The sequence below is a fragment of the Anser brachyrhynchus genome (assembly GCF_964034855.1).
Source record: "Anser brachyrhynchus genome assembly, chromosome: 17".
NCBI lineage: Eukaryota > Metazoa > Chordata > Aves > Anseriformes > Anatidae > Anser > Anser brachyrhynchus.
The window spans coordinates 6735511-6762591 of record NC_137710.1 but is presented as its reverse complement, the minus strand read 5'-3'; the positions used below and the strand labels follow the sequence as shown (position 1 = coordinate 6762591).

The following is a 27081-nucleotide window of genomic DNA, read 5'->3' as shown; positions in this document are numbered from 1 at the left end:
CTCGAGCATTTCACAGTGAGAATTAAAGTCTAAAGAGAGGCACTATCAGAAGTAAACTATCAGAAGCTTATCACAGGATCTGCAGATATTTCTAAGTGCTGATATGATTCTCATATATCTGAATGCTTCACAAACACTAATGAATCTATCCATGCAATACCCGTGTAAGGTATCTTCCCCCTCACAAGGAGGAGGAATTACAGCACAGGGAGGATGAGGACTGATTTTCTCCTAGCTCATTTCCTCAGCACTTAACTGAGGAGCATAAGGCAGGCTTGCCATCACTCATGGCTCCATCTGGAGGGAAAAGGGGCCCCTCTGGAAGGAGGTCTCTTCTTTTTCCTCATTCTATCTACCTTTCTCCCCCAAAATTGAGCTCAGGTTCTAAAACCACTAAAGCAAAAAGCTTGGTTAAAGTGGTTCAGCAATGGAAATCTTGAACAAAGCAGGGTGTTGACCGTCTTTCTTGAGTGAAGTAATGACAAGATGTGCTTCTTCCTTTACTCATGCATGCTGGTAGAAGTGGCTTACGATCTTCAGTGGAGTCGTCGGATTTAAAGCTGAGCAGACACAGTTAAATCATGGGTAAAATAGATTTAATTGGATGGAACATAGTAGGTGAGAATGTGTCCCCTCAGACCCACAGTTAATCATAATGGTAACTTGCTGGCCTCCAGAAGAGCTAGTCCACATTAACCAAGTATATTTATTCAGGTCATACCGACTTCAGTTTTGTTGAGTAGCATATTATTAAACCCCTTCAAATCTTCCTCCAAAGAGAAGTGTCACCTAGGGAGAGTGGGTTTTTCAGGAGTAGCTTCATTTTATCATGAGATGGAAGTCAGCAGATGCTTCTTTGGATGCTGGTTCTAAATCAGTTTTTATGATTCTATTTCTGGCATCATTACTCCAGATTTCCAGTCTCGCTTTTCACCATCCACAGCAGTTTCTTTGTTCTACAATAAATTCAAATCACAGTCTTTATATCCAGCCCTCTAATCTGAATCGCTCGAGATAAAAACCTCACAAGGAAAGCAGATTAACGCTGGAATTTAAACAAAGGGGGAAAAAATGCACCAAAAGGAGGGAGATTTCCAGATCTAGTTGATGATTTATTTCCCCATCCCAGTAAGTATTCAGGTCTTATAGGTAAGACATACAGTTCATGTGGAGAAAGCTTGTCCTAAAGAAGCCTCCATGCACTGAGATTTGTGTTACGGAAAGAAGCATGTAAGGGCTGAATTTTCCACAGGCTTTATGCTGTACTGCATATTTCACTAAGAGACCTTTTGAAAAATCTTCCTCCTTCTCTTATTAATGTGCTGGTGAAATCTGACTTCAGTATAAGATCCTAATTTTCTCTGTATGTGTATATCATTGTGATGCATCTCATGGACCTTCTGTGTAGCAAAAACATGGAGGAATCAAGCAATACAAGAGCATCGACACCATCATAAAAGTGGAAAAGGAGAAGTAAAGACTGAGTAGAATTTAAACTATTTTTAATATTTTTATGGCTTTTTTTCCTCCACCATTCCTCCCTCCCTTCTGCAAGGTGAGAATCTTGCAGCCAGATTCTGTTCTAGTGATGTTTTGTTGTACCTTTCCACACTTTTTTTTTCCTAAAAGCTTTCTTACATGAAGTCAATGAAGTAACTCTAATCTCAAATGTGTAGCCACGGATTACAGGAGGTCAGGAAGGACTCACTTTTGTTTGGATGGCATTTATGGTTTGTAGGCAGTTCATGGATAGGGAAATGCAGGGTGCTCTTCTATGTAGCCTATACAATCCGAAACAATTTTATCAGAACTGCTAAATAAAAATCTTAATAATCTGGAGTTAAACAACTGGGTGTTTTTATCTTGAAGAGGGAAAAAAAAAAAAAAAAAGAAATGGCGCATTTAAATTTCACCATATGCACAGTAACTTGCAGTCAGTAATTAAATTCTCACAACATCCTTTCACAGTGCCAGGCAGAACATATTGGCTTAGGGTGGCCTGGTTGTTGAGTCTGAACCAAAATGATTTCTAACAGCAATCAAATACATTTTGAAACGTGCTCATAAAAATGCTAGCTCAGAGGCTCAAAGCAATAATGATTCATGTATTAGCAAATGAACCTGTCCTCTGCAAGCTAGCCCCTGAAATGTAATAAGGGATCAGTCCAAGGTAAGACGGAAGTGTATTTATTAAGATGCTGAGAGGCAATATTTTGCGATGGGAGTTTGGGGTGACGTCTATTCAACATCAGTCGAATAGCTATGCATCGAGGTGTTGGACTGGTCTCTGGAAGCCATGTTCCATCATGGATACCTTCATCAGATCTAACCCACAGAGGGATTTAGGTAAAGTAATTGCCAGAAGTCTCCCTGTCCAGTTGGTGTTACCCAAGTTTACCTTCTTCAGTCAGTGTATGAGCAAGGCGACTGAGAAGTGAGGTGACAGGGGATAGCTGTGGCACTGCCTACCAGCTGAATTGCCTCAGGCAAGGCAGGCAAACGCCTGGGCAGAGGTCCTAGCAGTCTTCAGATAAATAACCAAGCCACTTTCTGCTATGACCTCTGGACGTGTCCAAAAAAGAGAATGTGAGAGATCATGAACATCTTTATACATATATATATATATATATATATTCCCCAGAGCTTTTTTTTGGAGCCTGACAACATAAGCAGCAGCTGGCCAACTCCCTTCTCCCTTGCTGTGAGCACGGAATGGCTCCGTGTTGCTGTTTCCCCTCAAGCACTTGTCCTGCTGAGGGGAGACACAGGGGCCGGTGTGCAGGAGGAACGTGGGGCTCGGGGTGCTCCCGGGGCCAGGCTCTGCCCTCACATATTCCTTTGCTCTCCTGAGGAGTGGCAACACAAAGAAAATAAAAAGGAGAAGCCTTCTAGAGAGAGAATCAGCGAGGATTCAGGTATTTAATGGAGGCCAAAAAAAACTTTTTTTAATAAATACCTATACAGAATCCCCCTGCTCTGTGACTCAGAGATCACAGTCCATTTTATCCCACTGGTTTTAATTTGTTGCCAGAGGGCATTCAACTAACTGGCTTTTAGTGAATCACAGGATGAAGGGAACAAGGACACAGCATTCAGACTTCAGAAAGCTGTGACCTTTCCAAGTACAACATAAAAAAAAAATGCCAAATAGCTTCCAACAGGTGACCATGGCCTTCAGCCAGAGGCTGCCAAGGGCGTTCCCCTCACGATGGAGGGGCTCCCTGGGGCTGCGCTGCATCCATTTTGCCCTAGGTGGGCCATTAGCAGGGGCCTTCGCACAGGGCCTCTATGAGGTACCGCAGCCGCCCTCTTGCACCCCTCTCACCTCATGGGGAGTGAGGCTGTGGGCAGGCAAGGAAGCTTCTGGAAGGAGGGCTCAGATCAGCAGGCGGGGACTGGGGCCCTCCTGAGGAGAAGTGGAAAGGAGGCGGTGCCTGAGGGGTTGGGAGGGAAAACACACCCTGAGGGAACTGTGTTCCTCAGCCTGTACGGCCTCCCGGCTGGCCTGCCTGTGTGAGGTGCACACTGCCATGAGGAAACTGTGATTCCACAACTATGTGGCCTAGAGAAGCTGGGGAAAACCCTTTATGGGCCTTTCCTCCTCAGGAAATAGGCTTCTAACACTGCAGGCCACTTCCTTGTGAGGCGCTGGGTGATGTGGTGTAGGAGGCAGAAAAATTTTTGTTTGGTGCGTTATAATGGCTCCTGTGTATTTTCCATGGTGTGTGGGCAAGAGCAAACTTAATACGCTTCATACTCTTAACACGCTGAATTCACTTTTCTAATGCGCAGATGTATTTATTTGCTTTTCTGAAGCTTGTGCGTGTCTCAGTTCGTAACACTATTTTATGCCTTATGTACAATATCCCTTTCATTCCCCTGCAGTAGCATCCATGTTCTCACAGGTGCTTAAGATGCAAGGCAACGTTTAGTCAAAGCTTCAGAAAAAACAACAAAAAATAATTTCTTCCTTTAAAAAGAAAAAAGCATTTGTGTGTTTTCAAACTGAGACAGCAACTAACACTGGCAGAGCCTGGAACTCTCTCACATGAGACCATGCTGTGAGATCTGAGGGAGAGATTTAATCAGGATGAGGGGCAGCTATCAGAACAGGCTGTCATGCCTAGAAAACCTCAAATTATGCACTAATTATCCACCTACACTGCCAGAGAATAAATAACTAATGACTTCAGCTTACTGTGCTAAAGATAATTCCCATTGTAGCAAGTTTGCAGACTGCATGTTTTTTTGTTGTTTGGGTTTCCTTGGGGATTTTTTTTTTCCTTTTTTCCCAATGTGTTGGAGGTGCAATAATTAGCAGTATTTTTGTTTGGAAAGAATGACTGAGTGGGCTTTGAGGCTCGCGGCCTCTGGAGCAGAGGAGTCAGAGCTCAGGGCAGTCACCTCAGAGGGGACGAGTCTTGGTCATTTCCTAACTCCCGAAGGCGCTCCCTAATGATGTGTGGCCAGATGGCTGCTCCCAGTGTCACGGACCTGGACGTGCCCTGCAGACCTATGAGGGAAATCTGTCACAAGGCCACGCGGCTGCGATGAGCCACCTCGTGGCTGGTGGCACCTCAGGAGGGCATGTTCGGTTCTGCATGTGCCGGAGGAAGTAATTTATGGCTGCGATTACAAGTGGGGCAGCCATGGAAAAACAGCTGGTAGGAAGCACCGACAGCTGAGCTGCAGACCATAATCCTTTGTTCCCTTGTTGAAGCTGGTTGACACTCATTGGTATGAGTATTGCATTTTTTAATAGGAATCCCATTTTCCATAAACATACTATTTTCAGTAGTAAAAATGGTATAAAAGTTGTTTGTAACAATGGTGAAGATGCCATTTTTAATTACAATTCTCCATCAAATAAAGTCAGTGCCCAGTATTTTCCTTACTGCATTTGCTTGCTTAGTCTTTTCTGCTCCACTTTCTTGCTCTATAGCATCCCCTTTAATCACAGGAAGGAAAAACAGATTCAGAAAAACAGGCCTTGTCCTCGCAAGACAAGGAAAATGCTGACAAGAAGACTCTTAGCAAGTCAAGGCATTAGAAGTATTGTTCAGAGCTGTAAATTTCTGGAGCTGTGATCAAAGGGTACCAGACTAGATTATGCTAATGTATGTGAGTGAAAAATAATGTCAGGAAGAGTTTTAATATGGATTGATGTATCTCTCAGACCACCTCAGAGCAACGAACTGTAAAGAAATAAATACAGATGTTTTGGCTGCAAATGGCTTTCTTTTTAGAAAAGAGGTTTTGACCCTGCATCCTTCAAGTATGATCAGTTTTTACTACATCTGACATTAGCATCTCTTGCAGCCTTAGCTTTACCTAGCAATAACACCAAGAACAAAAAAAAAAATTCCTTTGTTGAAGCTAGCTGATACTCACTGGTATGGCTATTGCAGTTTTTAATAGTAATTCCATTTTCCATAAAAATACCATTTTCAATGGTTAAAAAATGGTTTGTAAAAATGGTAAAGATATCATTTTTAATTGCAATTCTCCTCCATCAAGTAAAGTCAGTACTGAGTACCTAGAAAGTAGTGAAGGTTTTTGCGAAGTGGCTGCCATGCTTCAAAAATGAAGAGGAAGGAATACAACATAGATTCTTTGCCTGGTTATTTCTGCCGCATTAATAAATGCCTCAGTGCTCCCTTGTCTAACCCTGAAGCAGATCTCATTAGCTAACACCTTCCGCCAGTCAAAGACAAAGGTTAAATCCCAGGATGGATGTGTGGGCCCACATGAAATTAATTCTGACCCTTTGCAGTCTGAGCTTTGTCCTTGGAGGCCTGGAGGGGAGGAACAATAGTTTCATGCCCTTGTTCCCGAGGGCTTGCAGAGCTCTGGTACTGATTCAGCAGTCTCTCTTGGTGAGGTTAGGATGATGGCAGAGTCTCATAATCAACTCTTAATTGCATACTCAGTCTGAGCTTGGGAGCTCTTTATTTTTTTAATAATACTTTCCTGTTTATAAGTACACTTTAGGTGCCATATTGCTGCAGAATACTAATTCACTTGAATTCGTAATTGCTTTCCTCCTCTGAGACTGGAAACTTAAACTAAGTCAGGAGTAGAGTGTCCAAAGATTATTTTAATTAAATAATTGAGACATCTCAGGTGAGATGTATTTAGTCTCTGATTGTCTTTTTAATTGGAGAGTAGTTTATAAAGAATTTGAGATGGGAGTGGGAAGAAATGAAGGATGGAGTCTGATATGGTCTGGGGTCAGTGTCCAGCTGTGCAAACACTAGACTTTTCTCTGAAAATCTTTCATTTATTTATTTATTAATTTTGGGGGGGGTGGGGGGTGGGTGTTGGGTAGCATTTATGTGCTTCCTTCTTTTTACAAATGGGAAAGAGTAGAAGACCTTCCATTGCGGGAGTTCTAGGTTTTCTTTGGTCAAGTTTGAGGCAAGGCTGCTGGCAAAAAGGGGAATTATGAAAAGAGATGTGACATTAATTAAGTTGACACTTCAAGAAAATACCTAAATCGTTGCAATTCTCAAAGCAGCAGCATAAAGCAAGGTTATGATGTTTTGCCAAATACTATTTTTTATGAGCAAAAAAACCTTGAGGCTAGGTTTGATATGTTTTTTTGAGGGGGAGGTATTTGTTTAGCTGCAAGCAGCTTGGACATCTTTCTCCTTTCTTGTATCTGTCAATAAGGAACTGCTCCTGGCATGGTGTTTTTATTAATGAATTATTAGTAAGATTTGAATTCAAAATTTGACATAGCTTGTTTGTTTTCTTTTTTAAAAGTACAGAGCGTGCTATAAAACTCATACAAATCACTTCCAGTTCTTTAAGGATCCCAGATGTTATTAATTAACTATGAAGGATCTTTAATATTTACATATTATATCCTCTGTTTACATATTGTTATCTCCTTTCCTATATCTTCCTTCTCTCTGCTTTTAATTTTGAGTAATTGGCTGAAGCTGGTGTGTTTGTTAACACCAGGAATAAATCTCTCTGGATTTGAGGAAGAAGGGAATTAGGAAAAAGATTAGAAACAGAAGGTGAGCAGTTCAGTGTATCTAAGAAAGATTGACTTATCCTAACTTACAAGTCACAGTTTGTGTATTGTCTTTTTTTTCTTTTTTTTTTGTAGCTGCTGGTTTGGTTTGTGTTCTAATTTTTTTAATAACTGTTGGACATTATCTTCTATATAAGCCGTCCTAAGGGTGAAATTTTGATACCAGTACTCTGCACTTGCTTAGGGTAAACATCTGTTGGATGAAACTCGCTCCTGTGCAGAGGAATTAGTGTAAGGGTTCAGACGTTCAAAGCAGGGCATTAGAAGCAGCTGGGTCTTAACACTGGCCTCATGTGCTGGGATGAATTTTATCCATGTTTCATATATTTAGAGTCCTGGACATGTCCTATAAAGTAATGAGAAAAATGGCCCACATGGGAAAATGTTATTGACTGTTTCCTCTGTCCTCCAGTGATAAATATTGCATGACTATCTGCTCATCCTCTGAATTAAAAGAACAATCCACTATCCCTTTTGGTTTCTACATTGTGTGCCAGTATGACAAGCTCTTTTCTAGTCTTCATAAAAAGCAAAATCCAGAGAGGCTTCTTCTGAACACTGGATGAGAAAATAAGAGTAATACCTTCCATGGAAAATCTCTTGTGTTAAGCTGTTGTATATACGGTTATGATTTTCCTTTTAATTTGATAGTGGAGATGCTTCCAAAGCCATTAATGTAGACAGAATTTTATACCTTGCACATCTTTTTACCATTAAGATCCCCAGGCCAGCCCGTGAAAAATGTAGGCTGTGAAGACTTGGAAATGTTTATTTTGTCTGCTTGCCCGTTTGCAAACCAAGCTGCAAAATCCTCACCTACAGACATGCTCTCTTGGAGCTTTTCAGAAATACATTGACAGTACAAAAGCAAGATTCATAGTTCCAAGCCCCAGTTCTTAGCTGCAAGCGATTTTTTTTCTTTTTTTTCCTTTAGAGGAGCCCTGATGATCTCCATGAGCAAAATCAATGCAATTAAAGGTTTATTTTCCCCAGAATATAGGCAGTCTGGTTAGTCTTAAACCAAATATTTTTCTTCCGGAACCCCCTGCTGTAATTCCACTGCTCTGCGCAAACAATCCAGATTTTATACCTTAACACTTCAACATAAAATTTCTCCAATTATTTCCACACCTTGAAGCTCCAGCAGCTAAAAATAAAGAAGGCACTGGCAGGCTTTTGTTGAAACCCACCATCTTATGATTTCACTGCTTATGACGCTGTATTTGAACTGTGCTTGTAAATTGTCACTGGTGGGCTCCTTTGGGCAGGGGACCGCATTGACCGCTTGGTGCCCTGCTTTGATACCCAGCTGTGACCCCTGTATATTCTCCTTTTAACGTTCCTTCTCCTGAGTTTGCTACATGCTATTATGCTGTTCTGGCCAGGTCCTTAATACCATCCATATTGATTTCTAGGAAATAAATGTCAGATGAGGTCTTTATGTCACTGTGATCTAGCTCTCCTCCATGTGCTGGTTAGCTCGGGTGAACAAGAGACTCTCACAACAGAGCTGGGAAGCAGCGTAATGACAACACGCTTTGTGACCTCTTATCTCAGGAGAGACAAGAGTGATGCACGTAAATGATCAAACCCTGTGCAAACACGGAAGAGTGTTTCAATACCGTGAGGTGGGTGTTGGTTGGTGGGAGGCTGCTGGGACTGCAGGAGGTGATACTGCTCATTCTCGCGTATGGCAGGTTCACCTGGATCCCATTGTACTGCACCGCCGTGTTTGCACAGGTCCAGCTGATGAGATCTGATTTATTTCTTGCAAATCAGCCCAAGGAGAAAGCATCAACACATCAATCTTCCATTTTGCATCTCATTATAGCGGAATTTTATTAAAACAGAAATATTCACAATCCCTTTCCTCACTGTTATAAATTGGCTACTTTGGAGATACTGATTTACTGCCACCGTGATTGCGGTCCTTTCTTCATGAAATACAGCAGCTGGCAGAGCCTAGGTATGCATTGCACTGGTATAGCTGATCCATTTTACGTTAACTATATGCTGTGTCCTAATTTCATGTCCACCGATCAGCTTTTGTTTATGGCATTAGACTGAGGCTTGCCTTACTGGATCCAGAGAGCTCTGTAGCCTTTGTCCTGCCACATTTTCCCACAACGTGTCAACAGTGAAGTGGAGAAAAATCCATATCCTTAGTAAAGCGATTTCAAGTCTATGTAATAAAAATGTAAAAGCTAAAACAAAATCCACATAAAATGCTGTGTTGCACTTCTGGAGTCTGGGGGGAACCGGATGCCATATATTTATTACACATGTTCTTCCATTCTGTAATTCAAATACAAATATGTAGAGAGAATAGCAAGAGAAAATACTTCATCTGTGTTAAATCCCAATGTGTTGTTTGATAAGGACAAGGACTCAGCATGACCAGGTGAATTTTTAACAGCAAACTCTAATTTGGGGAAAAGTTAGTTGTAGTAGAAGGAGCGGACTGTAATAGTGATCTCAGGTTAGTAGTATCTCTGTCTCTTGCTGAGAGTTTGTAAGGCAGAAGATGCTGTGCTTCTGTATTATACCATGGAAAAATACATAACTGAGAAGCTGAAAAGTAAGTTTGATTTCACTTAGCATAAATATTTCTGTTCTCCTGAAACTGTTTTGCAGACTATAGCAGTACTGAGAAAAAGTTGTCTTCTGTTCTTTTTAGCTCAAATCTGCTCTTGGTTTTGTTGTGGCAGGGAGGTGTAGGGGGAGTAGCACAGGTGCTACTTTTGAAAGAAATTCATTGCTTGCCTTAGTTAATTTTGGTGTTTTCCTTTTTCTTTCAAGATCTGAGGTTCATTATGCAATTCCATTTTAATTAGTACTTTTATAATTATTAAACTATGAAGACATGACTGGAAGAACCTGAGGATATTTTGGTTTGTTTCTTTTTTGGGTACTTAAAAATTTTAATGCCATTTTCTTTGTGGCCATTGTGGTATCTGGTAAATAAGGAATAAATCTGCCTCATGAAATGCTGAAGAGTGGGAGTCTGGCCAAAAGGCACAATTCACTGCAAAATATCCTTAAGGAGAAAAATTGGATTATTTAATTTAAATTAATTCACCTAATGCCTGTCATGCAGAGCCTTGCTAAAATTCAGCATAATCATTTCACGTACAAGATGTGTGTCAGACAGGGGACCTGATTATTAAGTAGGAATTTGCCTGTAACTCTGAAGTTTTCAACATTTTTTCTGGCATCTTGCTTGTGCCTGAATACACCCAAGTGAGGATTCAATATTTGGAAGAGCGGAAGCCTGGAGATTCCTTTCACCTTTGGCAAGAACTGGCTAAGCTCCAAACTGCCTATTTAGTGGTTGGTTAGCTTTATTTACTGTTTCCGTCAATAAAGCATTTACAGCCACTGGTTGGCTTGTTTGCTTGAATTGTTTTAAGCAACTGTATTATTAATTCTCTTCTTGCAATGGGGAGCCGTTCCCAGTTCTCCAAACCCACACACCATTTCTGTGATAAGCTATGCAAGTAGTAGTGTTTGGGCCTGGGCCTTCCCTACAGCCACAACAGCAGCGCATTAGACATATGCACACACATTTTGTAGCAGTACATCAACAGACCTTGACCATTGTATTAGCCATTGCATTTTCAGTTCTAATCAGCAAGAAGCATTTATAGTTAATAATTGTATTTTATTATAAGACTAGCAGTTACAAAGGCAGACGGTTTCTCCAATACTGCCAAAGCTGTTCCATATAATGAGAATGTATTGCCATGGCAACCAATGGCATTAGTATTTTTTTTAAAAGTAATTAAACTCTCTAAGTCAATTTGCCCTTACTTGTCAGATTAGGAAACATTGTTTATTGCTTTCTGCTGAAGCAATGAGGTAGTTGGAGGGCCAGCAGGACCGGAGCTACTGGAGGAGGCATTGAGCCCTTTTTTATGAATTATTCTTTTTCTAATCTGTGGAAAGTGTGGGAAGGCTCAGTGATGGGTTATGAAAGCTTGCATTCCAGCGGGATCAGTGGGGTGCCTGCTAGATGAGGGCGTATGTTTAAATGCAGAGGCTTTGCTTTGTGACTAGGTGAATGTGCAAAATGCTATTAGACATATATGTGAACATGATACAGAAAAACAGTATCTGCCAGAAATATGAGTGGAATGAGAGAGACAGACAGCCCAGGTTTCAGCTCTGATTTGGTGCTGTCAGATTTGTTTTCCAGCCTTCATATGCTATAGAACACGAAGTCTGCTTCCAAGAGACACAGTGGCCTAGGAACCTAATGGAGGGAAGGGATAACCCTGGTTGACTCTTGTAAAACACAGAGCTCTGAAAAGTATCTAATTCCTTTTTTTTGTCACATGCACAGAAATTACTGGTTGCTCAGATCATTCTCTACTCAGAGCAAGCTTTGAGGATACCCAGAACAAATGGGCCAGCCACACGGCGGGATGGAAGAGAGAGGCCCATTTCAGGCCGCCTTTGATTTTGCTTGAATTTCCTGAAGTTACTGTATGCTTTCCCCCTTCCTTGTCAAACAAACCACATCTTAAAAACTACAGCTGTCAGACACCAGATCTTAAGAGGTTTATTTTAGCTGCACTCTGCTTGTGCCCTTTAGCACAAAGGACAATAAGTCTCCAGCAGAAAAAGGAAGAAAAAGCCTGTTAAGTGTTTCCATTTTTTTGAACTGTGAAAGGCCTCTGCCTAATCAACAGAGATAGAAGCAACAATCCAAGAAGGTGCAGTTGTTTATAGTGTTCCTTTTTTATTGGTCCAGACCCTGCTTTTTGCTATTCCATTGAACTAATATGAAACAAGATAAAAGGAGATCTCTGCAGTATGTTTGATACCGTGTTTTCCTAAGTAAAATAGTAGACCCTTGCATAGAACTTTGTCATGTTTGGTGGCTGAAACTGGAAACCAATTTTACTTCAGATTTGTGTGAATGCCAGATTTCAGTTTTTCATACCAAAGTGGAGTTGGAGACAAGTAGTCTTAGTTTAAAAGGAATTTTGTAATTGTGAACTATCTTCTTTAAAAAAAAAAAAAAAAAACTGCTTATTTTTCCTTCAGCTGTACATTTTTCCTGCTACTTAATGAGTAACTTTGTCCAAATTTTGTGGTATTTTTGTTTTCAGTGGAGATACTAGATTTAGGGAGATTGGTGGAGAAAAAGGGGAGTTTACAAATACATCTCTGAATTTCTGAATTTCTTTCAAGTAGGTGTTGTCTTTGGACGGAGAACCCTATGGGGTTCTCTGGATGTCTCACTTGAAACCACTAGAAATGTCTGAAAGTGTAATTAGGCCAATTTGCTAAATCCAGGTGCCTTTTTAACGTGCTCTTCTGAATATGAAGCGTTTTGTTGAGGAAGTTCCCTGAGACAAATCAGAGGTTACAAATTGCCTTCAAAGTACGTTTGCTGCCTTCCTGAGCAGATAAATAATGAAGGAGGAGAGCAAGCTGCCACCACGTTTTCTTCCTTCCTTCCTTCAGAAGCCTGGTTAGATGATAAGAAAGCAAGAGGGCATTTGCCATGTAGGCTTTTATTTCTGAAAGTGAAGAATCTCACCTCTACACCCGCTCAAAACCTTTGGGGAGGTAGGGACGGGAGAAACTCTCTGCAATGGTTTAGTCCTGTTGACTCTTGTAGCAAGACTGGACGAAGGGAGCTGGCACCATCAAAACATCGTTGCGTATCCCTCAGCTATTAAAATGGGGAAAGATATACAAGAAGAAAGCAATGATAAGAGCTGCAGATATAGAAGTATGCAAGTAAGAAGTGAAATATTGCGTAATTTGACAGCAATGGGGAAAATACTGGGAAATCTATCACATCCGTGCTCATGGTGTTAGGAGGGCAGAGAAAGCTGTTAGGAAGTCACAGAGCATGAACTCAGAGTACTTCTATGCAAAGGCTACAGTAATGAATTCCAATCTTGCCTGAGAGCAATTTTTAAGACAAGTGCAAAGGAGAGTTTGGAGTATTGATTTCTTTAAAAAACAATAAATTGGAGTGAGTTGTTAAAAATAAGTGCTGCCTGGAATAGTTCACATTAAATCAGTGCACAGGTAAAGAGGGGCAGGTTCAAGGGGGGAATATATCAGGATTGAATTTTGGATCCTGTAATCACTACTCAGTAGGGTCACTCCTTCTTCCATTCAGTTCCCTTTCCCCTGCCTCCTTCACTGTAGTAACCCCTGTGGATAGAGCTCCAATTAATAAAACTTACCTTTATGTATGCATTATCATAATACAAAGGCTCAAGGGGCACACAATCCCTTCATGCCTGAGAAAATTTAAAACTCATGATCCTCCTGGGATGCTTGCTGGGAAATAGAGAAAGGGAATAAAGGGCAATCTAACATTTCTGCTGAATGATGGCTACTCTTTGCAAAGTACTGTGAAGCTTGTTAGATTCTGAACATTTATGGGAACCTTATTGCTATTAGATCCTGTGAAATGACTATAATTAAAAATGCTGGTCCTTTTACAGGGAAGATCTGCACTGCATGCTAAATCATTTTCTTGGAGGAGCCTGGGAGAAATTATAAATCTGATCAGTACAATAAGAGCAAATGACCAGAAATATTTAAATTGCCAATATCTTTAAATGGAAAACACTGCTAATGCCAGGTTTGAATGCACAAATACACTCTCCTATGTTTTATTCTAGGGACACAACTGCATGCTAACTTACTTTTATTAATAATAATTCTTGTTTATTGTTTGGTCTGTCTCATGTACCTAGAAGGCTCAGGCACATCCTAGCACATGCAGTACAGTTTCTATAGAAAGTCATCTGCCCAAGTAAACTGTCAAAATCTGTAAGGGATATAATGACAGAGTCAGTTAAAGAGAATGGGGTGAGGGAAAAGTCAATGGTCTAGTAATGCAATTAGGGCAGAGTTATAATTAGTGATCAAAGCACTCCAGCTTCCTATAACTATTGCCAAGTGCTCTTCAGCATGCCAAAAGGAACAACTGTACGCCAAGATTTGAACAACTTAGTGGTGTTGAAGGATTTTTATGCGTGCACCTACTGCACATGCACATTTCATACAAGTTGTTGTCCATTAACCAGATTTAAAAATGCTTAGCGGAAGTGAGATTTTCGTAAATAATCATCCTGGAGTGCTAAAAGGGACAAGTGACAGGACGATCACATTAAATAACAATTTTTTTTTTTTTTACATTTTGGCCTTCTGAATACAGATTATAGTAACTTCCAGCTGAAATATTTTTCCTGGAGTGAACACAGCAAGGTAATGCCTAGGGCCTGGAGGAGGCCAAAGGTGCCTGAGATGCTGACTCACAATGCAACTATTTTGTACCAATAAAAAAGAGATTTATAATGAAGAATACTAAATGCCTATTTGGCTAAGCCAGATTCACAACAGATAGCATGAAACGGTTGCCTGAAGACTTTTCTTTTTGATCTAAAACCTTGCACATGAACAAGGCATTAGTTCCTCATTTGGAGTCATGTGTTCAGTGAGAGGTCAGCCACAGCTTTACGTTCTAATTTTTATTTTGTTCAGTGTTTCATCCAATTTTGTGTGAACCTATTTATAAGAGTCCCAAATGATTGTGATCGTGTGTGGGTATTTCTTCTTGGTTTTATGACTTGACTTCATGTAAAATACTTGTCTCAAAAAATTTGAAAAAGAATCTTGTAGAAGGTCTTCCTTCCCAATACTGAAACACTCCTAGAGAGGCAGAGTCATTCCAAAGTGACTTCTTGTGTACTTTTTTTTTTTTTTTTTTTACCAATGTGAGATAAATTTCCATAGGGACAAATTTAATTAAGCTGACAATCTTGCTAAGTCATGTAGTTACTAGCTAGTAGATAAATAAAATGAACTCAGACTTATTTGTTATTTGTTCTCAGTCTTTAATCACCCAATAGTAATTCCATAATTGAATTAAAGTACTTAACCATTCTAATGCAAATTGACTGGCTTATAGCTCTTCAATGAGTAAATTATTGCAAATCTGGTACCCATGATATCAACGTTATTCACTTACAGTTAATTTATCTTCATAATAATTGAGCCACTTTTCATTTATTCCAGAACTGGATGTCTTTTCTATTTTTTTTTGGTAGAGATTGAAAATTAAGAACTTGGATTAAAAAAAAAAAAATTTGTTTCTGTGGTGGTTGCTGGTGGTTTTTTTTTTCCTATAAAAAGGCTAAAATATTTCAGACAAGAAGAGGATCTAGGAAGGATCCAGATCATAGCAGCAGGCCAGCTTCCACTGCAGTTTTAATAAAGCACAAACAAATGTACTGTAGGCAGGAATAATGTTGCTAAATATCTCAGAAGGAAAACAAGAGCCCTTATCAAAGAATACTATCCATTAAGAATTCTTTTTAATGGTTAAAAAGAATACAAGAGCTTGTCTGTAAAGAGGAATTGTCCTCATTAGGAAGGCATTTTAATTAGAGCAACTACTTGTGACTTAACAGAATATTTTAGCAAACATGCACTACTTAAAAACATGTTTATATGAGTTCTAAAATAATAACTGGGAAAAGTTTACTAGAGAAACTGTACGTAGACAGGTCTATAACTGCACGTCGCAAAGACTCATGAATTTAAAAGTCAGTAAGGCAGGAATTAACTTCAAACACAAGGTCAACTTATTTGCTAGTTAGAACAGGGTAATTGGACAAGCTACAAGTGCTGGGGATTTTGATGTGAAACAGGTGAAAATGGAGATTTTCATAATTGATAACTAATTATTGTCAATTAGCGTTTGGTAAGCAGGTGCCCTTACCATATAAAAGGAGGTGGCAGAGAGAGAGTATTTTTCCTGCTGCATGGCTTATAGGTTGGTGAAGAGTTTTTGTTTAGAGAGAAGCCTTCTGAAATTACAGAGAAAGGTAATTTCATTTTGTTTAACTCGTTGTGCTTAAGAGGTCTCTTGACTTTGTCTCATAGAAGTAAAATAGTGCAATGCTTCAGGAAAGCTGGCCTGTAGGGTGGTGGTGTAATGGAGAGGAGTCAGAGCTGAATTTCTGAGGGAATGAAGCAGAAATTGCTTTCACTAATTCTAAAACAGAGTTCTTTGTTGAGAGACAATAGGTTAGCATCTTCCTTCCTGTGTTCTTTCAGATCTGGCTGATGTACCTGTCTGCTAGCTGGCTTAGCCAAACCAGTTTGAGGCTCTGGAGGAGGAACTGGTTGGTGGGCCAGGTGACCACTGATGGGAGACTGCTTGGTGGTTTTTTGATCCATTGTTAGGTTAGGACTCGAGATCTCCTTAGCTTCTCCTGTTCTTTCTTAGGTGTCTGAATTCGTAACAGGCTCTTCCATGACAAAAATCCCTCCCATATGATTGCTCAATTATCCTTGTCTGTGCTAAGTCTACAATGAGTCTAAAAGAAGCCTGGAATGAGATTCCGAACGCTTTTGCAGCTATTAGCAGCATCTATAATACCCTTACTTGTTAAACTTTCAGAGTTGTAATGTGTTAGTTTCTGGCATTTTTGACAGTGACAAATAAATACCAGGCACAGTGGGAGCTCAGAGCACATAATGGCTTACTTGAAAGAGTTTTACTCAAGGTTAGAAATTAAGGTTACCATCAAAGGCTGCTAATTGGATTGCAGGGCTTGTTTCATCTTTAGGAAACATCAGATGTGCAAATCCTCCCATGCTTATGCTTGCCACGTACTAACAATTAAAGCTTTTTACCTGAAAACACTAGACAATTGTATGCAGAGAGAGGGGAGAGGAAAATCTGTCTTTTTGTGGAATATTGGAGAGAAAATGATGGGTATACCTGATTAGGGTAACAAATGTACAGGAGCTGGAAAACTCACCTTCTGCTTTGTCTGAATATTCTAAATGAAGGGTTTAATTCAGAAATGTTGTTACAAATCTGGCTGGACTCTAACTCTCACTAACCTCTGGCACTTTGAGTTTCTGCTAATGAGGTGCTATTTATCAAACTACTCAGTTATACGTTCTTTAAAATGGTTCTGCTGGTAATATGATTATTTGATTCTCAGACTGTCACCTTTGCAATCTCTGATCATTAGAATTATCTTCTCTTGTCAGTTGCTTTCACTTCGCAGGTAAAAAATAATTTCTGTCTTGACAATGGATATGTTGGCTTAGCCCAGAATGTTCTGACCGACAGTTCCTGGAGCACGTGCTCTTTTCTATCACGTATGAGAATGAAGCATGTTTCACATGTTCAATATTCCTATAATCTTTGCAGGCTTGGATTTTTCTGAAGATGTTAGTCCTGTGACCTTACCTGAATGTAACAGCAGCTTGTGGAGTGGGATGGATGGCATGTGGGTGTTAAGCATCTCCCAGAAAACAGTAGAGATCAGGGAAAACATCCTTATTTTATAATAAGGAAAGAAAAGCATAGGAGAAATGCATGCTTGTTTCAAGTCTTAGTATCCCGTTCCTAATTGTCATCACACTTTGCTTTCCTCAGTAATAATTGGCAGTGATGGTAATGGTGATATCATGGGCTATTTGTGACTGTGGCTTAGCGTAATTAAGAATAATGGTAACATAATAATAATGGTCTTGTACTGCAGCTCAGATGTCTCTAGGCAGTGGAAGTAGGATGGTAAATTCCTAGTCAGTTAATGAAAAAAATTGTTGCTTGGGATCTGCAAAGGGAGGGGAAAGAGGCTAGGAAAACTGTTGTAGTCTGAAAAGTCTGATGCAATGTGTTTAGGATGTGCCAAATATGTTTCTGGGAACTGTAAAGATGGTTATATTTAACAGAACATTAGCATGAGCTGTAAAAACAGATGTTCTCCCTCAAGGACAGTGATGAAGCATTAATTACAGGTAGAGATGAGTTTAAATGAAGACTGGAAAACCTGCTGCTACTGGAATCTTTTCTTGGTAGAACTGATTTATTGTAGCGAACCTTGGAATACAAGTTCTAATGAAGATGAACCTTGAAACCAGGCAGGTAAATGTATTGTTCTATGGCCCAACACGATACATTCCATTTACATCATGTTGGAAATTAAGCCTGGTATGAATTGCAGTTGTAACGAGCAGTTTGCCCTGTGATTTCAATGAACGTACCTGATGGGGATAACTGCTTTACAAATGCCAAGGACACTTACCCCTATTTAGAGCAAATGACTTCCTGGACCACATCAGTTACAGTGATGGAGGTGCAGTGTGCCTAAATGAAAATGAATAAATTCAAGCAGGTGATTAAATGTTGCTGCCTGGGGTAACTATAAAGCAGAAGAATTGCTTTAACTAAGACAGAAGGGGTCAATTTATGGTTGGGTTTTCCTAGTCTGGAAAAAGTAGTAAATAGAGGCAGAGGATACTGCAGTAACAGCTTGTAAATTTAAGCAGAAGTAGCGACAGTGTGTGTGTCTAGAAATGAATACCGAATGGTGGTACTCAAAGCAGAGTGACTACAGCTTTCTGGTAGCCAAGGCAGGATGTGAAAATGTGGATAATAAAAATAATTTTTTGAAAGCTTTTAATCTCTTTAATTAGTGTACTGGCTCAAAATCTCTCAGGTGTTGCTGATGTAGTTTAGGTTTAAAACAATGTCTAACTTGCTTAATTGCATGCTTGAGCTGCTCTCATCTCTCCAGAAAGCACAACTGAAAGTCTGAGTTCCTCTGTACTGTTGTAGTTCTACCTGGCGCACCACTGAGCTGCTCTGAGCATTGTTTTGGACCTCAGAAGGAGCATAGTTGCCCTGATGCACTACTCTGCTGGTACTGAGGCATCTTGTAGTGCAGTTCTCAGGCTTAGGTGTAATGCTATCCTAATGCAAATTAATTATTTCTCTGCCTTTGGCTGACTTAGCCCAGTTTCATGCAATGCTTCTGTATTTTTCCAGAAAAATTCATTGCTTGGAGGAGGTTGGGGAAGGATGTTGCTGAAAGACCTGCATATGGCCTAGGATGTTGTTGAATTGTTCTAGGTGCCTCTGACTCTAAAACAGTGCTCACGCTGGTCACAGGGGCTGTGTTCATCACGTAGTGTGCATGCACAAAAATCTGACTGCTTTTGTTCTCAGCCAACCTCATGGTTTAGCATAAACCGTATTGTTTAAAACATGTTTTAATGAAGCAATTCAGAAGAACCTGTAAAGAAAATAGCACAGTAAGTCAGCTGAGTCCTGAGACTTGTGTGTGCTGAAATTAGCTGAGAACTTCACACAGTTAAGGATGATCTTGTGTGGTTAAACTAGTTCAGAGTTCATCTTTTTCCTATTATTAAAAAAAAAAAGTAATGGAAATAAAATGGAACCAAAACCGGTGACTAGAAATTATATCGTAGAGAAAGGAGGGGAAAATGAAACTGTTCTGAAAGCAGAACAGATATAGGAGGACAATGGTGGTACTTATTTCTTCTGTTATTAGTGCAGTTAGTGCGAGGGGTAAAGAGGATTAAATAAGAAAAATAACTAGTTGAATCTTTAGAGAATTCTGCTGTGGTCTTAATTAGATGACTGTGGTAAGTATAAGTTATTTAATATTCAAGTCAGAGTTCAGAAACATTTAGACATGTCAAAATAATTATTTGATTTTTGACCTTTAAGAGAAGCATCTCTCACTTTCATTTCTTCTGTTCACAAAAACTTGGTTTCTGCCCACCTTACATATCTGGTAAATATCCATCTGTGCTTGCCAACTGAAATTCTGAAATAAAACCAGCATGAAGCAATTCTTGTTTGGAATCTACTTGCTTTGATAGGTATGAGGATGAGAGAGTATTTTCATGAATTTCTCAGTTTATAAAGTTCATCTTTCCCAGGAAAAACAGGTCCCCCCCTTGGAACAGATGTGCATAAAGTTTGATTGCATCAGCAGGTGATCTGGTGTGCAGAACAGTGTAACTAACAGCAAAATGGTAAAAGGCTTAAGAAATACAGGCATTGATCATGCAGCTGGAAGTATTGGCAGTTGATTGCAAGGGGACAAGAGTCATGTATTGATCAGGTTATAATGAAGATTGAATGTGAAGAAACTGGGAAAGTAATAATCTGTTCTTAAACAATAGGTAATTCTGCTGTGAAGAAAAGAGGTTTAAATGTTGCTTAAAATATTGCAATTCCTGTATTCTGGGATTCGAAATACTTTAGTATGTACCAGTTCTCTAACAGGCATGGGAGGATGTTTATGCAGCAAGCTATCTACATCACACCATCACATACCTTGAGGGTACTTAAAACTCCTTTTCCAACACAAGCTCACTGCTTCCTTACAGTCTATGGTCTGTGTGTTCAGGTTGCAATACAAGATGCATGTGAATTGCATTACCTAAAACTGAAGATGAACTTAGTGTCAGCAGGTGCGGTGTATTTTGTGCCTGCTGCTGAAGAGGTACAGTCAGCATGGAGGGATGCGTGCAGATTGCTGTACCTCTGGTGCACAGAAAATCAGCTGATGTGTTCAGAGAACAGAAAAATATTCCTGAGCTGGGGCTGCCAGATACGTTTTGCAAGTCATGAGATTCAGGCAGAAGCGAAATAGCAAAGCTTTAGATAAGAGCAGCTAGAAGCTGGAATGTGAGCTTTTTTTTTTCTTAAGTAGACAAAGGTAGTTCCTCCTAGTATGTCTTGTTTCAGAGAGCAGTATTCCTTCTGGGAAGAGTCCAGCCACTGCTCAAAAGACAGCCTTATTCCCAACTCTGCCATTTCCATTGCAAACGGAGGCAGATGGTGCAGTGGTGTCTCTGGACCATATGTTCTTTGTTTGCTCAATTGGTTCTTTTGTCTGTTCTTGTAATTCTGTACTGGTTTCTCCACCTGCTCATTTGCAAAAGATGGATGGTCTCTTTGCTGGTTCATGTCTGTTTTTACTTTATTTTCCCCCAACCACACTTTTAAATGTCGCTAATCTGGAATTGTCAAACAGTGACTCTTTGAGCACTTAAATCAGGAAGATATGACTGTAGCAGCATAAGGTAGTAAGGTTGTGTAGTCCAAGCAGCTGCGGTGCATTTCTTTCAGTTTTGTGAAGAGTGCATCTTTTCACTTATGCTGGCTTAACTTCTGTGACTTTGCTGAAAGTGTTCCCAGTTTGTCATTTATTAATGTGTTAAGTCCAACTGCTGATAGATTAAGAAGAATTAATTGTAATTGTTTTGGGTGGTATTATGCTTAGCTACAATACATTGAGACAGTGCAACTTGGGCATCATTAAGAAAAATAATATTGTTCCATAAATATTTTTATTAAAGCTTTATTCCCGAACTGGAAGACAGAATTACCATTTTAAGATAACTGGCAGGCATGGTGCTAAAGCAAGATTACACTGTCAGGATACAGAGATAAATTTAGTCAAAATAGGCTGTTACTATTAAAATGTTCCATTCTATTCTATAACAAAGTAATGCATATTCGTATTAGTGGTGAGTGAGCTCTTAAGCAAGTAATTTCTTTTAAAATTCCAATTAGAGTACATTGTTGCTAATAAAGATGCCCTGTTTTATCCTGCAGCTGACAAGCAATAGAGACATAATTTATCAGTACGGTGGAAGCAAGCCCCCAGGAAGGAGCAGTGTACTTCTGCTGGCCAGTAACGTTCCCTAGTGCCCTCTTTATTTCTTCTTTTCTGTTGTGTAATATTAATAAACTCCTGCCATAAGCGAGTCATTCCTAATGATCCCATTGATTTAAACAGAAAAGTACATACAAGAATTAGCTGGGGAAGATAAGAAATAAATCAGCTTACTGTGTCCAGTGGCTTCTCTCCAGCACTACCAGCACCAGCTGCTTTGGTACCTGCAGCCCTTGCAGTAGTAGAATGACTGCAGAAATCAAACTTAGCCCTGAACCCTGTTTGTTGGAGGCTGACCGGTGGTCTCTAACAGGACTAAATTCCTTTTCCAGCTCTTCTGGTTGCTCTAATCGTTGCTATTTGGACTTGGGCATTCTTCTCACCTGCATATCCTTGTTATTGAACATGTCCTGCTACTAGTTGTATTTGATGCAGTACATGTCTCTGTCTCAAAAACATTTCCCTGTTGGCTTTGTTCTGCATCCTCATGCAGGAATGAAAAGGTCATGCTAGTAAACCTTTCCAAGTGCAGTCAGAATTGGCTGCTGCAAAAGTGCTCTCTGCCTTTGCCAAGCTGTAGGCACCCAGAGATGAACTGATAAAGAGAAATTGAGTAAAGCAAGTAACTGGCCCTGAATCTCCTTTTCCTTTCAGTTTACCTAGGTCTATGACAGATGTTTATGTACAAAGATTTATGAGTAGGTTTATTTGGAAAGATCTGATCTGGCACTTGAACCACATTAAGAATTAGGGACGCTTCAGAGGGTAAGTTGATGAATAGGCCTACTTGTTGATCCAGATCGGCAAAGAGCAGTTTTAAGGTGCAGAAGATTCATCTAGAAGAAGTAACATCAACACTGGTATCTCTTAATATACCCTATAATTCATTCAAATAATGAGGTGAAGCAGGAGAGGGAGTAATGTTTGTCTGGAGAGCTTTAATAAAATTTCATTTAAGTATATTCTATTGGCTAAAAATTATATATCTTTAGTCTTATAAATCAAAAACTATCTTTGCTGATCTTCCTTATCTCATCCCCTCCAGGCTAGTGAAGTTTGGAAAGCATTGTTTTGTTAATTTCAGCCATTTCAAATTTGAAATGCTTTTTTATATTGTCAAAATTAATGTGGAATCATGCCTCTCCAGATTTTAAAATGGGCTTTCTAATAATTAGAAACCTAACTGGAGAGTTAAGGTAAAGCAAATTTTTTCTCTGTAAAATGTCAGTTTTTTACACTTTACACTCTCCCCCATTAAGGGGGAGAAAATATTGAAAGAAAATGCCAGCTGTTCTCCCTAGTGGCACATGAATGAAAACCAATGAAGAAAATTAACCTGCTATCTACCCTTATTTACATTGTGTAAGTTTAGGGCAAGTAGCTTCCGAAGTAAAATTCTTCACTGCAGTTTGTTTCTCGAACCTTCCTCCATCATCCCAACAGATAAGGAACAAATAAAGGCAGAGAAATGAATATTGAAGTAATGTCAAGAGGATGTTCCTGCAAACCAGTCCAAGGGAGGCTTTAATACTTTCCATATAGATGATGATGTATGTTGATTAATCCATATCACTTCACTCACAGATGTGTAGTGATTCCATCAGATGCTTTATTGCCTACAGAGGGAGTTGCAGTTGGAGTTCACCTGTCGTCTTTTCAAAATTTATTTAAAGAAGGAAAACAACAACACTTCCCTGAAGAGCTGCAAACACTGAAGCCTGTTCCGCACAGCCTTTCATTACAGGGAGTAGTCAGTCCCCTACCAATCATTAGTGTCCTTTAAGCACAATGTCATTGCCTCATGTTTTCTTAAGAAACCTTTTTTTTTTTCCACGATGCCAGATACTGAATGGGCTGAGGGGAGCAAGTGCCACTTGTTGGAAGAGAAATTTCCCGCAGCCCAGGAGCTGGTGGTAAGGGTCGCGTTTAGATGCAGGTAGGGAGGGGAATGAACATAGGGCAGGGAAGTTTGCAGTCAGAGGAGGAGTGGAAGTGTAGAAGAAGCAAGAAGGAGCTCTACAACTTGATGTAGGTCTTTGGGATCACATACCGCACTGCATAATGCCAGCAGCGCTTCAGTGCAGCACTACTTGTTCTTTGATGCATTTTAGAGGGTTTTTTGTTAGTTGCAAATTGCAGGTTTAATTCTATATTTGGTTGAGAGTCTAGGATAGTTTTTTATTTTTTTCTGAAGAACTGATCTGCTCTGAAGAGGATTGGGGCTATCCCGGGATGGAGTTCATTTTCTGTAGAACAAGGTCTAAAATAATCCTTACAAAGTGGGGAAAAATATAGATAAAAATCAAGGACTCAGCTCTTTGTAACCTCATCTGTTTCTGTTCCAGAGAATAGCCCAGATGCCCTTCATTTAGCCAGTCAAGCTAGTGCTGAACAACTTACAGGAAGTTTTGCTCCTTGAGTTTTTTTTTTCATTGTCCCTTCCTGCAACTGTACACCCAGATCTTGCCTAGCAGAGGGTCAGGCTGGGCCCTATTAGACCTTCCAAGAGATTGTGGGACTATTGATGACTGAGGAGAAGTCCTATACATTAATATTGCTAGCCTAAGTGTCCGTAGTATGGCTACCATGCTAAACCTTACTTCCACTTCTCTCCTGTCATGAATGTGAATGTCTGAACTGGCAGCTTCCTTAGTAAGCTCTTTTCTAGAGGTTTGGTTCCTGTAAGGATGAGGAATCGATCAAGATATTTTATGGTAGGATGAGCACCTCTGGCTAGAACAAAATGACTAGCTTTTTAGTGGATGATTCCATTCTGGAGAGAAATAAACCCAGATAATCGTCCTAAAGCGAGGGAGAAACAATGCATGGTTCCCTGTTGCCTGTGGGTGAATAATCCAGAGAGTTTGATTTTATTTTTTTTCAAAAGAAGTATGGGCACAAGTATCTTCTGTTTCTCAATTGAACTGTTCTCCGTGCTCTCATAGCAGTTTAATGTTTTGTCAATCCAGGGATGCAACCGTTCCTTGTAGGTTCCTTGTAGAATGCAGCTCTCTTGTTCACAAATAGTTTTCTTGCCATGGAGTCTCTGATGACCTTAAATGGTTGAGAGCTTGATTTATGTTCTGTAAGACTGCCTACGCCCAAGCCAACTTCAGAATTAAAATAATTATCATAAATGAATTAGAGCAAAGACAAAATATCAAGTGAGAAGAAAAAAAGAGTATGAAGAAACTGTTTATAAATAAATGACCTACCAGTTTTAAATAAGAAATTATTCTTCCCCCCACGTTCAGCAGGGTGGAGACTCAGTGAAGCTGAAGATATTCATGTTCCTTGTTCTTACCCAAAGATTTATGTGAATGTGGGCATACATATGTATGCACGCTGCTAAATTTAGACTGCATTCCTGTAGAAACTGGAGGATTAAATGATAGTTGCTCTAGTTGAAGTAGTGTTTGGCTCTGAATCGGTCACGCATCCAGTCTGTTTGCTTTGGTTTGGATTTTGGTCTTGCTTTCCTCCCTCCTCCTCACTCCTGTCTCTATCTGTGGGCTCACTTGTACCTACTCTTTATTTTAAATTGTAACCTCTTCAGAAAATATAAATTGTGCAAGTTGCTTACTGGAGGACAGGATAAAATATCCTTGCCCTCTGCTGTTTCACTTCTGCTGCTGCTCTCCCCAGCTCTCCGCATTGCTGCGATAGCACCTTGGGGCATTGTGCTGGGAGCTGCCTGGCTGCAAGACGAAATCGGGGACAGGGACCCAATGGGTCCAAGGCCAGCTGAGTCCCCTGCTGGACTTGTTCACGGTGTAGTACCCAAGTGGTCTTTCCAGTGCAACTGATGGACACTGCTGCATCCAGGAACAGGAGAGGAGGCAGGAGATGCTACCATAGACTTCATTTCTGCTGTGGTACCCTTTCCCTGCAGCACAGCGTGTATGTTCCTGGTCATGAGATGTATGGTATCACATAGAAGCTGCTCTGCTCTTGGTGTCTATGCTGTATATTGCAACAGCATCAGCACTTGAGCCGTAGGATGTAGGAAAGCCATATATATAACAGTTCTTTTGAGTTCTTCTGAGTGTACCCTTGGTGATCAGAAGGGAGCAGATTTCAACATCTGCTTTGCGGTCAGTCCTGATCTCCTGCCAGTGTTTTACTTTGTGTTTTACTTGAGCTGGTGCCTTCTCTCCTGTTGGGACTGTGGCACCTCATCCATGCAGAGTTATCTCCCCAAGTGCATGTTATTTCCCTTGCTTTCCCATATAGCTATGATTATGGCAGGGAAACAGGAACCACACGAGGCTGCTCAGAGTCAAGCCCTTGGTAACAGTCCAAGGCATGCACAGAAGTGCATTGCTGTCACCTAGTGATGAACAATGACAGGTTTGCCAGTTGCCAATTAATTGTATGGATCACAAACATAGCTTATGCAGCTGTTACCAGATTTTCCAGCCAAATCTGATATGAAAAGAGCAATAGCGAGCTCCCCAGCAGATGCTTGGGCCTGGATTGCAGCCAGTCCTGCAAGAAAGAGGCCCACTAACCTTTCCTCTCTTGTGATCTTTCCAGTTGGAAAGGAGTCTACAAGAGTTCCTGGGGGAAAGGAGGGGAGAGACCTCATTACCACGATTCACAACTTCACTTTAGCACAAGCCATCCGAACTTGCACTCCTAGAATGGGGTCATGGAAGTCTGCAGAAGACGCTGGGGTCTCTTGTAGTGTGTATAGTAAGGCAGAAACTGTACTTAAATACCTGCCTACCATACAAGGGGATGCAGAATACAGTTTCTATGCCTGTTTCAACAGCAGCTATTATACACCAGGGATAACGTCGTAATGGATTGACAAGAATCTGTAGAAATCATTCACAGATGCAGTAATTGCCAGCTCGTGCCTCCATCTAGTTAGTATATACTGATTATAGGTAAGAATACTAGTCTGATAAAAGTACTCCAGAAGAAAATTCCTTCACTTATTAGGAAGAGGAATAACCTGTGCTGCTGCTTCTGTGCCTTAAAGCTTTCATCCTAATGTCTAGTCATGAGCAGTTGGCTGAAGACCAGAAAGTGAAGATTTAATGGCCCTTTCAAGTGTTAGGGTCATCTGCACTATTATACAACTGTCAGATGTCCACTCCTTCTTCAACTGTGATTGATGGTTTCAGCCTTAATGAGCGTCCAGTGGCCAATGAGTTTCTCGGCATAATTATATGCTGTCAAAGTGCCTTCATGTAGGCACTTCGTAGGTTTTTAAGCATTTTTAATCTGCCGTCTTGCGCCTCTGATTAACGTTGGCTACAGCCACTAGCTATAGGATTGGTGTATGCCAGCTGACATCTCAAATACAGAGGAGTCTTTTGTTCTCCCCTGCATATCCAGTTTTTGGTCTGGGGGATTATTCTTTTGTGCTTCTTTGTCTGTCAGCACCGTGTCCCAAGGTAGTGGGGGGAGTATTATATCAGTTCTTTAATCTTTCCTCCTAGTGTTATTGATTATCACTTTCACAGGCAGTCTCTGAGATTCGCCTCATGGAAGGTGACCCACAAAATGAAATGTGAAGAAAAACCTGGCGAG

The 27081-nt window shown here is 40.2% G+C and overlaps 1 long non-coding RNA gene across 4 annotated transcripts in view; it reads left to right on the top strand.

Annotated features, from left to right (window-relative positions):
- Window positions 1-15129: 15129 nt before the first annotated feature.
- The window catches only part of LOC308179427, a 69879-nt gene continuing 57927 nt past the window's right edge, over window positions 15130-27081 (top strand). For all 4 annotated transcript variants that reach the window (XR_013940362.1, XR_013940363.1, XR_013940364.1 and 1 more), the window contains exon 1: window positions 15130-15906. This is a non-coding gene — a long non-coding RNA (uncharacterized lncRNA). The remainder of the gene's footprint in view (window positions 15907-27081) is intronic.